Source organism: Narcine bancroftii, chromosome 5 (genome assembly GCF_036971445.1).
Source record: "Narcine bancroftii isolate sNarBan1 chromosome 5, sNarBan1.hap1, whole genome shotgun sequence".
In the NCBI taxonomy this organism is placed as follows: domain Eukaryota; kingdom Metazoa; phylum Chordata; class Chondrichthyes; order Torpediniformes; family Narcinidae; genus Narcine; species Narcine bancroftii.
Window position 1 is genome coordinate 76,747,800 of NC_091473.1, and position 12,591 is coordinate 76,760,390.

The window sequence follows — 12,591 nt, forward strand, 5'->3', positions numbered from 1 at the left end:
GAGTTGCTGCTTTGGTTAAATAATGGACTGAGCATGGCATTCTTGTGATTAACAGACTTGAGGTGTTTGAGAGGATGTGGGCATGAGGGGGAAAATGAATGGGAGGACATGCATAAAAGGAGTAAAAAGAAGAGCTCACAGGACTGTATCAGTCATTATAAATGTCGTTAATAAGGCCCATTAACAGAGCAAACCATTTATTTATTTGACTATTAAAAAAAAGTTTGATCAGGATGACCTTTGATCTGTCTGATTTAAAAATAACAATTTGCATTAATATTCAACCTTTTAGGGACCTCTGGAAATCCCAAAATAAATTAATCAGTAAATTAAATTTTAAGTATTATCGCTGTATCGCAAGGGATGTAGGAATGAATTAATGCCAGAGAAAGTAATGTGTTAATGGCCAAATAATTAGTTTGGTCACAATGGAAGACAACAGTTTACTTGGGGATATGTTCACTGAGTGGAAGAGATTATATCAAGTCTAAGATCCATGGTGAAGCCTACTTTAGCTCATGACCATGAGGTAAAATGAAATGAAAACTTTATGTATTAAACTGGTTTCTTGATTTCTATCTTTTAGGATTATTATTGTGGAGCACTTCACTTCAAGGTTTCTGGAATCATATGAACTGATTGTGATGTATATTCCGAAGATCAAATATCACATCCTGAATGATCTTTCTTGACAAGCCTGGAAAACAGAAGGTAGAAAATATTGTCTTTAGATTGTCAGGAATGTTCTTCTCCATAACTTCCTGGAATGACTATTTGAAAAAAAAGAGGGCTGAGGGAAGATTTGACGGATGGATGTGAAATTTGGAAGGTCTGGATTCAGAGGCTGTTTCTCTTGGTGGAGTGCTTGAGGATGAGAAGTCAGGGGTATAAAATAAAGAGAAAACAAATTCAGATGACATGAAGAAAAACCTTTTATTGCAGTGTGTGTTTGGAATGTGGTGTGCAATGCCTCTAGACGTGGTGAAAGAGGGTTCTATTGTTAATGTCAAGAAGGAATTGGATATATATTTTTTAAATAGTCACTCTGGTAGAAAATAAGCATGGATCATTTGTTGACTCTTTGATAGTCAAAAAGAAAATGATGGTTTCTTTGCCAGTTCTCTGAAAGAATGCTCATTGTGGTCAAAATCCCCTGCTCTTTTCACACAACCCTGCTAATGTCTGTGCTTTTGTTATTATTGAACTTTCTTTCGTGTGTGTCTGTGCTCAAGTAGGCATTCTGGAAAATAATGTGGCCACTGCAATCTTTGACTCAGAACTCCTAAACCTATATCCTTTGCTTATCATTACGTTGAAACTAGATTGACTCCATCAAAACCATTTATAATTTTGAACGCCTCTTTTATGAATGCAACACATTACCACAAAGATGTATTCGAAAGAAATAGCAGCTTATTTACATCACAATGTATAAAATGTACTTGGCCTATTATGACATTAGGGGAAGCTATTTAGTCAATGAACGTAGTGAGGTTACCCTATACATAGATGAGCTGCAAATCAGGAAAATATTTGTTGTTAGTGCCATTTAGTTTAGTTGAACAATAGTAGGAGGTGAAATACTTAGGTGTTAATTCCTGAGTTAAGAGTGGGAAGAACGTCTATTGTGATGTATGTGTCTGAAAGTCTGTGGAGCTCTATGGTTTCAAATGGACATCTTGCTTCATCTCTAAATCCAGACACTGAACAGTGTGTTTAAAAACCACAAAGATTTATGCCTATGGCAGTACAGTTGGACAACGAGCAGAATTGCTGTCTCATAGCTTGAGCAACCCCAGTTCAATCCTGACCTCAAATCCTGTCTGCCTGGAGATTGCTCATTTTCTCTGAAGCTACATGGGTTTCATCTGAATGATCCCATTTCCCTCCTGCGTGCCCCAAAAATATGATGGCTGGCAGATTAAATAGCCATTGCAAATTTCCCCTTGCATGCAGGTGAGAGGTAGTATCGGAGGGGAATTCCTAGGAATATAGGAAGAATGAAATGGAGTTGGAGTAACTGGTGCAGACCTGCTGGAATGAAGGGCCTGCTTCCATGCTGTATGAATCCGTCTCCAAATGTACCCAGCTTGATAAGTGGAGGGAAGAAAAATTATCCTCAGAAAAAAATATCTTTATGATAACTGCCCTGATTGATTTGATACTTTCTTTTCTCGCACATATTCATTATGTAAGACACTTCAGGGACAAATTTATTAAGACCAAATTTAGAAATAGGCAACAGCTATTGTTAATTTTAAAGCTTTGTGGTTTTGTTGGTAACAGGGGCTATTTCTGATGATTGTGAAGTTGCAGAATTTTTCCAACTGGGGTGTTGAACTCTTGTCAGTGGGGGCTCACACACTTCCTTAAAAAGTAATAACAAGAAATAATTTAATAATTATTCAACACAGACTGTAAATGTAAATCTGCATGATTGTTCAGTGATTGAATGTTTGCTGCACTTTGAGCAAGGAAGTCAAAGCATTCCAGTAAAGGTTAGTGGTTACATTATCATTTAAAAATAGACACTTGCAAAAAGAACATTTTCAGGGGGAATATTTATTATTCTAACCATGATGCTTTGTTAAGAGTGAATGAAGAGATACAGCCAATAGTTTGCTAATTAATGGAAAAAAAAAACTGTCTGTGAGGCATACAAGATCTAACTGTGCCTCAGCAATAATGGAATAACAACCCTGCTGTTCATTGATGCAGCAGTAATGAAAACCCTCAGTTTCTAATTGTGAATAGTCCAGTTACAACATTGTTTTGGGGATCACAGTGAACAATTAATCCATTCCAGCTGTTCTGTGTAAATTCCTGCTGGCTGCTCGTCAACACAACTTGCCAGTTGTTTGCTCCATTGATTGGCTGTGCATCTCACTTGGTGAGTGTCGAGTTCATGGAAAACTATGCAGGACAAGTACTGGCCATGTTCTGCACCAATCTCACCCCGCTACCATATAATCAAGACAAAGGGCACTGCAGATGCTGGAATCTGGAGCAAAAACCAAACTGCTGGAAAATTCAATGGCTCAAACAGCATCTGTAGAGGCAAAGGGATCGAGAAGCCAATCAAGAATGAAAGATGCTCAGTCTCAGGTTCTAGTGCAAGGTCTTGACCCAACCCTTCAACCATCCCATTGCCTCCATAGTTACTGCCTGATATGCTGAATACCACCAGAAGTTAGTTTCTTGTGACAATCTTTTTAATCTACCTGCTGCTCATTCACCATCAAAACTGCTGCATCAGGACTGTGAGGCAGATCCCAACATGAAGAATGAGGATCATCACCAACAGATGAACAAAGGTGGTGTTGGTCGTTTGAGTGATATTAAGGTGGACATCCCCTGAACCTCTTGGGACATATCCCATCTTATTGAAAGAGGCAGGTAAACAGATTTCCAGGGCCTTGACAAACATCTTTGCATACTCACCAGCAACAGGAGAGGTCCCAGAGGACAGGAGAATACCTAACATTGTACTTTTGTTTAAGAATGGAAAAAAGGATAATCCAGGAAATTATAGACCAGCAAAACTCACATCAGTGGCAGGGAAACTACTGGAAAGGATACCCAAGGATTGGATTTATGCACTAATGGAATGTCATGGTCAGGTTAAGGACTTCAACATGGTTTTTTTGTGGAGTAGGTCTTGCCAAATTGATTGCATTTTTTGAAGAGACAAAGGTGGTTGATGAGGGTAAGGCAGTAGATAATGTCTTCATAGATTTTGGTAAGATGTTTAACAAGGTCCCTCCTGGTAGATTGATCCAAAATGAACAGCAGCATAGGATCCATGAAGTGTTGGTCATCTGGATGCAAAATTGACTGACTCCTGGAAGACAGAGGAAGGCTGTTATTTGGGCTGGATACCTGTGATCATTCAGGTGTTTGATTACAATATGAAAGAAATTGTCCTTGAATTGGGAAGTTGGTGTTTTCCAGCTCATGCATCAAGATCATGCTTGATGGAAATGGTTAGAGGAAAGTGTGGCTGGGTTGGTATTAGAATCATAGGGTCTTTGAGTTTTACAGTATGGAAACGGACACTTCTGTTACTGCTCTAATAGAAATAGAATGGAGAGTGCAGAGAGCTCCAAGTTTCTTGGAGTCCACTTAACAAGTGACCTATCATGAACTACTTTTCCCCACTTGTCAGGAAGGCACAACAGTGACATCACTTCCTGAAAAGACTGAAAATTATGTGAACCTTCTACAGGAGTACTATTGAGACCATTCTTGCAGGCTGCATCACAGTATGATTCAGTTGCTGTAGAGAATTGGATCAGAAGTCAATCCACAGGTCCATAAGTGGCAGAGAGGGTCATTGGAGTCTCCCACATTCTCATCGATGGGATCATTTTCTGAAGAGGAAATAATTGAGGACCCCTTCCACCCTGCACACAGCATCTTTCAGTTGCTCCCATCAGGAAAGAGATATAGGAGGATCAGAGCTAGCACCACCAGGCTGTGGAACAGCTTCTTCCCATGGGAAGTGAGAATGCTGAACGACAAAAGGATCTGCTTACACTAACCATCTGAGACTCTCATATGTACAAAGTAATATTTATTTATTTATTTTATACTGTCTGTGTGTGTGTGTGTGTGTGTGTGTGTGTGTGTGTGTATATACACACTTGTCTAGCATGTGTATTATTTGTCTCTAGGTGTGCTATGACTGGCTGTGTGTCTGCATGTTTTCCACTAAGGTCCAGAAAATGCATTTTTGTTGGGTTATATTTGTGTAATCCGATGATAATAAACTTGAACTTGAATTTGAGATAACTTGAAAATACTTTACCTCACTGCTCATTTTGTGAAGCCCCGATTATGCCCCTCCCACCAGTGAAGATCAGGCCTTATCTGCATATATAAATGGTTGAATAATTATGCAACCATCTCCCATATAAAATTCCAATGATCCAATTGATGCAAGAAAAAAGGGCAAAACACTTCCTTCCTCAGCACTCTGTTTTAGCTGCTCCCTCCACCCAATTTCTGGCAGGTAGTTGTGGGGGGTGGGGGGGGAGAAAAATCAACCACACACAAAAATATGTGCATATAGTTGCACTTTCGATTGCACCTAAAATGCAGAAATAATCATCAACTGTTCAATGTGAAAACACAGGAAATCAGAATTTCACAGTTAAAAAGTACTCAGCTGCTTTTAATTGTGTTGTGAAATGAAAACAGCAAAATGGTTAACCAATGCATATCTCAATTTAATAACTTGTGTATAACTAACAACTCTCAGGACTTGTTAATTCACTCACCATAAATGGATTGGTTTCGGAAGCCGCTTTCAGGTGCATTCTCCGCCTAGAATGCGCCTGCAGAAGCGGATTCAGACCTGAAAAAAAGTGCAGCGCTGGCCACCCGAAAAGGACAGCTGCACGGGAGATGCCTCAGAGCGCACGCTGGCTCCTGTCACTTTGGGCTGTCAGGGTTGGGGCGGCCGGCGCGGACTGTCAGAGCTGGGGTGGTTGGCTCGAGCTGCCAGCGCTGGGGTGGCCGGTGCAGGCTGTCCCCACACTCATCCCACTGCCCCGTGCTCTCCACACAGCCCTGTGTTGGTCCCCACACTGATCTCATTTCCTTGCTCTCTCCCCACAGCCCCATGTCGATCCCCACACTGATCCCACCGCCCTGCTCTCTCCCCACTGCCTTTTATCAGTCCCTGCACTGATCCCACTGCCCTGCTTTCTCTCCACAGCCCGTGTTGGTCCCCTAACTGATTCCACTGCCCCATGCTCTCCCCACAGCCCTGTATCAGTTCCCACACTGTCCCCACTGGCCCGCACTCTCCCCACACTGATCCCATTGCTCTGTTCTCTCCCCATAGCCCCGTGTCAGTCCCCACAGTGATTCCACTGCCCTGCTCTCTCCCCACAGCCTTGTATCAGTCCCCACACTGATTCCACTGCTCTGCCCGCGCCGGCCACCCCAGCATCCCACACCGGTCACCCCAGCATTCTGTGCCTGCTGCCCCAGCGCTGACAGCCTGTGCCGGCTGCCCCTGCCCTAACATCCTATGTTGGGGGGCAGGGGCAGCTTGAAGGGGGGCTGTCAGGTGCTCGCTAGCTGATTGTCATCCACTTAGCAGCTGCCTTAAGGTGAGGTGACCTTGGTGCTCCGGCGATTATCCTTCCCAGAGGAGGGTTACCAAGTGCGCTTCTCAGGCGCATCCTGCACTTTCAGGTGGCTTCCCGACAGCCGCATAGAGGTCATATAAGCCGCTTTACATCGAGGTATTTTGGCCACCTGAAAGTGCCTTCATGATTAACTATCATAAAAGTTCCAAACTACTTTTCTGTTATAATAATAACTTCCTTTTCAAGGTAAGTTTCTTCTTGTTAAAACAGATTTGGTGACAATATTCAGAGCTGACCTAAAGAACTTTCAATTTTTTATCCATTGCAATAGCAGTGACACTGCAAAATTTGTCTGTGAAGCGCTGAAAAAGAAATAGAGAAAAATCATTGGATAATGCAAGCTCTTCCTTTAGATTTGAATAAAAAATTGGTGTTGTTCACCAAATGACTCTTTGCTGCTTGATAAAAATGAAGTCACTAGTTGACCTCCTGTTGTGAACACTGTTCCTCAAAGAGAGGTGTTTCTGCTTTTGAATGGTTGCACATTTGAAATTTAGGATTCAGTTGTACTGAGCATCATTACAGACTGACATCCTATTCTTCAAGTGTACATCAGGCATGCCCAAGAGTCTCTGCATTGTCTTACATTGGTTGTGTTAAATAGCAGAACATACTATCATCTCTTTGATATCTCCACAAAGAGGATTTGACAGTCCACTACCTCCTCCTCTTCATTCCTTACTCTTGTCCTGTGAAGATCAGGCTCGTAGAATGTAGTGGCTATTTGAATAACCAATTTAAGGGCTGTGTGTACCTGTACCAGTATTGTAGACAAGGCCAAGTAAAATGGGTTGCCAATCATCCAGAATAGCCCAGCATTTGAAAATAAACACCTATTAAAAAATATTTTACTTAAAAAAATTTGTCCATATATGTAGTCAGTTACAAAATTGAAAAGACTCAAATAGAAAAAATAAATCCATTATACACTTCATGATGGTTAAATCCCCCACTCCCCAACCCCCTCCCATCCCATATACCCCCCAAAAATAAAAAGACAAGAACAGAAAAAAGGAAAGGAAAGGAAAGAAAGAAAGAAAAGGATTGCCAAGAAAGTCCCACTCATCCCACAGATCTCCAATATATATTCTGTTTAATTTTTTGGAGAAGTTTAATTCAAGTCTCTAGGATTTGGAAGACATCTACAAATTTATACCTGAAATTTGTAAATACAGGAGCCAAATTTGCAAAAAAAATATCATATTTATTTCTTAAATTGTAATCTTCTCAAGAGGAACACAAGTATGTATTTCTGCATTCCATTGTGCCATATCTAAATGTGAATTGGATTTCCAGGTAACTGCTATACATTTTCTTGCCACTCCTAATGGAACTTTGAGAAATTCTGTTTGGTGTTTTCTTAAAATATTTTATTTAAATATTTTGATAGATGTCTTCTTATTCTTTGGCTTGGCTTCGTGGATGAAGATTTACGGAGGGGTAATGTCCACGTCAGCTGCAGGCTCGTTTGTGGCTGACAAGTCTGATGCGGGACAGGCAGACACGGTTGAAAGGAAAAATTGGTTGGTTGGGGTTGGGTGTTGGGTTTTTCCTCTTTTGTCTTTTGACAGTGAGATGGGCTCTGCGGTCTTCTTCAGAGGAGGTCTGCCCGCTGAACTGTGAGGCGCCAAGATGCATGGTTTGAGGCGATATCAGCCCACTGGCGATGGTCAATGTGGCAGGCACCAAGAGCTTTCTTTAGGCAGTCCTTGTACCTCTTCTTTGGTGCACCTCTGTCTCGGTGGCCAGTGGAGAGCTCGCCATATAACACGATCTTGGGAAGGCGATGGTCCTCCATTCTGGAGATGTGACCTACCCAGCGCAGTTTGATCTTCAGCAGCGTGGATTCGATGCTGTCAGCCTCTGCCATCTCGAGTACTTCGATGTTGGAGATCAAGTCACTCCAATGAATGTTGAGGATGGAGCGGAGACAACGCTGGTGGAAGCGTTCTAGGAGCCGTAGGTGATGCCATTAAAGGACCCATGATTTGGAGCCGAACAGGAGTGTGGGTAAGACAACGGCTCTGTATATGCTAATCTTTGTGAGGTTTTTCAGTTGGTTGTTTTTCCAGACTCTTTTATGTAGACTTCCAAAGGTGCTATTTGCCTTGGTGAGTCTGTTGTCTATCTTGTTGTCGATCCTTGCATCCGATGAAATGGTGCAGCCGAGATAGGTAAACTGGTTGATAGTTTTGAGTTTTGTGTGCCCGATGGAGATGTGGGGGGGGGGGGGGGCGGCTGGTAGTCATGGTGGGGAGCTGGCTGATGGAGGACCTCAGTTTTCTTCATTATACAAAACAGTAAATGTTCAAATTTAAGAAAATACGTGATGGTTATGAGCCCTCCTCTCCCCTTCCATGCCCTCCCTTCTTAAACCCCCACCCCCAAAAAATTATATATTAAAAAGGATATATAGTAATATAAAGCAAAGAAAAAGAAAAAGAAAGAGCATCATGAATTGCTCAGAGGATCACTTTCCAACACACAGGACTCAACATCCATTTAACGTGGAAGATTTACACAGGTCTTGAGAGGTTGGAAGAGCAGCACGACATTGTATTTATATTTATGTGCTCCAAATTTTCAGAAATATTCCATATTTATTTCTCAAATTGTATGTAATTTTCTCCAAGGGGATTCAGCTTTAAATTTCTGCATTCCACCTTCCCATACCCAAATGCCAATCCGATTTCCAGGTAACTGTAATACACTTCTGTTATGGATTAAGTTAATAAAAATATGATAAAATATAACTTAAAAGGGTATAATTTTGAGATTCAGTTATCTGGTGGCATTTCACAAACAAACATCTCATTTGCTATGCAAAGGGTAGACTTTATGTCCACAGTTGGCTTTGTAGAGACAATGGAAGTGCTTGTGATAGTTTTACAAGTAGGTGTTAATGGACCAGCATGTTTGAACAGTATCCAGGCGCAAGTAATTAGAACTCTCTTGCTTCTAAACTGGTTTTAAATTTCTGCTTGGAGTTTATTATCCTAATAGGGGCCACATGGTTTTGCAAACAGAGAGAAAACATTCATTATTTGTCAGAGTATTCTGCAACAATTTGTGTAAAGGCTACAAACTTGTAGACCTGCTGCAAGACACTATTTCAAGATGGGTTTTGAGCTCTGAGTTCAGCCTATTCTAAATCTCTGTAGTCAATTGCAGAGGTTGTGGCTGTAACTTTTTCTAAGTTTCCTAAAGCTACCCAAAAAGGCTTGATTTTGGGACATAGTTAAGTTGAACGCAAGAAAGTTCCCTGTCTCTTCACCACACCTAAAACATTGATCTGATCAATCTGATTTCAATTATTCAAATTTTTGTGGTATCAAATATAGCTGATGTAAAAAATGGTATTGAACGAATCTATATTTTACATTAATAGTATTTGTTATACAATGACGACAGAGATCCGAACATCTTTGTTCATCAATTGTAATATTCCAATCCAACTCCCATTTCTGTCTAGATTTATGCACTCCCTGGTTAGTAGTTGCTGTTTATAATAAATGATACATTGCAGAAGTAAATTTCTTATTATTACCTCTCCTAATAAGAGTTTTCACCTTATTACAAGTAGATAACAGTATCGCTGGACCTAACTTTTCCCTCAAATATCCTCTCAATTAAAAATAACAGAAAAGGGTATTATTAGTTATTCCATATTTATTTCTTTAATTGTTTAAATGATATCAAATGACCTTCTTAATAACAATCTTCACTATTTTTATACCTTTACTAAACCAAATATTTAAAAATTGATTCCCCTTTGAAAAAGGTATAAGATAATTTTGATTCAAAGGCATCTTGGGCAATATACCTTCTTTTGTTCCAATTTCATAATTTATCTTGTTCCAAATAGTAATCAAGTGTTTTAACAATGGTGTTTCTTTAACACCAGGTATTGATTTTGAATTCCATTTATATATAAGTTTCTCTGCTAATCTCTCTGCTGTTTTATCCAACTATATTTTAACCCACACTCATTTTTCTACTCCTTCAAAAGAAGAAGTAATAAATCTTATGACCCACTTGATAATAATTCTTAAAGTTAAGATGTAGGCCTCCCAGTTCATATTTCCAGGTTAATCTTTCTATAGAAACTCTTGACATTTTTCCTTTCCAAAGAAATTCTGTACATATTTATTTAATTCTTTACATAACTTTTGTGGTAATAATACAAGTAAAGTTTGAACAAGATATTATATTCTTGGGAATATATTCATCTTAATGCAGTTAATTCTTCCCACTAACATTACAGGAAGAATCATCCATTTTTAAAAATTCTCTTTAACCTTTTTGAGTTTGCCAAATAATTTAATTTATATGTTTTTTTTAGATTATTATCTACATGAATTCCTAAATATTTAAGACCATCTTTTGGCCACTTAAATTGAGTATTTCTTCAACAATGACAATAATCTCTTTTTATGAGGGACATAATTTCACTTTTATCCAAATTTATTTTATAACCATAAATCTTACCATATTCTACCAAATTAAAATGTATTTTTGTAAGGAATTTTCAGGTTCATTCAAATATATTTAAACATCATCTGTAAATAAACTGATTTTATGCTCTTCCTGACCAACCTTAAATCACTTAATTTCAAAATCACTCCTAATTGCCTCTCTTAATGGCTCAATAGCTAATATAAATAATACTGGAGATAAGGGCTACTTGATCTCATCAGTTGGAATGGAGCAGATATTTGTCTTTTAGTTACTTCTTTAGCTTTGGGATCATTATATAATGCCTTAATCCAATTTATAAAAATATGTCCAAATCCAAATTTATCCAACACCTTAAACAAAAAAGTTCCATTTCAATCTATTAAATGTTTTTTTCTAAAGCCACAGCAAGACTTAAATTTTTCTTTCAGTGCTAAATATATAAACCAAATACATCTTTAAATTATTCATCAAATTCAAGGGGAAAACCATCTTCTACCAGAGATTCATTACTTTGTAATGAACTATTTGCCTCCTTCAATTCTAGCTGTGTAAAATGAATACGCAATTCTTTTTGCTCTTCTATACTCAATCTAGGTAAATTTATCTGATATAAATATCGATCTATTTAATTTTCATCTTTTAAAGACCAGAACCTGTATAATTTACAATATAAACTCTTAAAAGATTATTTATTTCTTGAGGTTCATAACTAACAGCATTCAAATCATTTTAATTACATTAATCATTCTTGAGACCTGTTCCACTTTCAATTGCCATGCAAGTACTTTATACAATCATTCACCTAACTCATAGAAACCCTGTTTAGTTCTTGTTATCACTTTTTCTGATGTGTATGTTTTTTCAAAATTAATTAGTTGCCTATGTTTATCTTCAGAACTTCTCCTTTGAAGATTTTTTTCCCAAAGGCTTTATTTCTTGTTCTATCTGATCTACCTCTTTCGTATACTCCTTCTTAATTTTGGAAGTAAAACTTATAATTTGCTTTCAAATATGCTTTCAAAGCATCCTATATTACAAACTTATCATTCACAGAGTTCAAGTTTGTATCACATAATAACTGAATTTGTCTTCTAATAAAATCACAAAAATCTGTTCTTTTTAATAATAATCAGTTCAGTCTTCATCTATTTTCTCTTTATCTGGCATTACAATTGTCATCAATAAAGGTGAATGATTAGGCAGAATTCTTTCTGTTTGGTGTTTAGATAATCTCAATTTAGGTTTTGTCCCTACAATATTTTCCATTAAAAAATAATTCTGGATTATTTGGAAACTTAGTTCCTGTAACTTGTTTAAAAAAATTATTAAATATATCCAAAACCATCTTATCTTGGAACATGAGAAGGTTGAATGCAAAAAAAAAACCTATCTCCTCACCACATTTAAAGTAGTGATCTGATAAACCTGACTTCAATCTATTTAATTTCTGTGATGTAAAATTTGTGTGGAATCAACCTATACCTATGTTTATTGTATTTGTCATACTATCCTGACAAAAATCAGAGCAGTTATGTTCATTAATTCTAACATTTAAATCTGATTCCCAGCTCTGCCTGGTCTTCTGAACCCCCTGTTCAGGAGTTCACATTTGAAGTAAAAGATACATGGCAAAAGTAATTTTTTAATATTTTAATTTTGGATCAAAGTTTTCACATCACTACACTTCGGTAATAACATTGTTGGGCTTATTTCATCCCATAAATGTGCTCATAACTGAAAATAGCAGAAGAGTGCATTATTAAGTATTCCATCTTTATTTTTTAATTGATCAAATGACATCAAATGTCCTTCTTCATAATAATCTTCAATATGTCTAATCCCTTTATGAGACCGGATATCTAAAAATTGATTACCCATTGTAAAAGGAATAAGTCTGTTGTAAATCAAAGGCATTTTAGATAATAAGCCCCCCCCATTCTAATTTCACCGTTGATCTTGTTTCATATATTAATAA

The 12,591-nt window shown here is 38.1% G+C and overlaps 1 protein-coding gene across 1 annotated transcript in view; it reads left to right on the forward strand.

Annotated features, from left to right (window-relative positions):
• Nucleotides 1–627: 627 nt before the first annotated feature.
• ptprc (protein tyrosine phosphatase receptor type C) overlaps nt 628–12,591 on the forward strand; it is a 287,098-nt gene continuing 275,134 nt past the window's right edge. The window contains exon 1 of the mRNA XM_069937885.1: nt 628–711. The gene's annotated coding sequence lies outside the window, so the exon portion shown is untranslated. The remainder of the gene's footprint in view (nt 712–12,591) is intronic.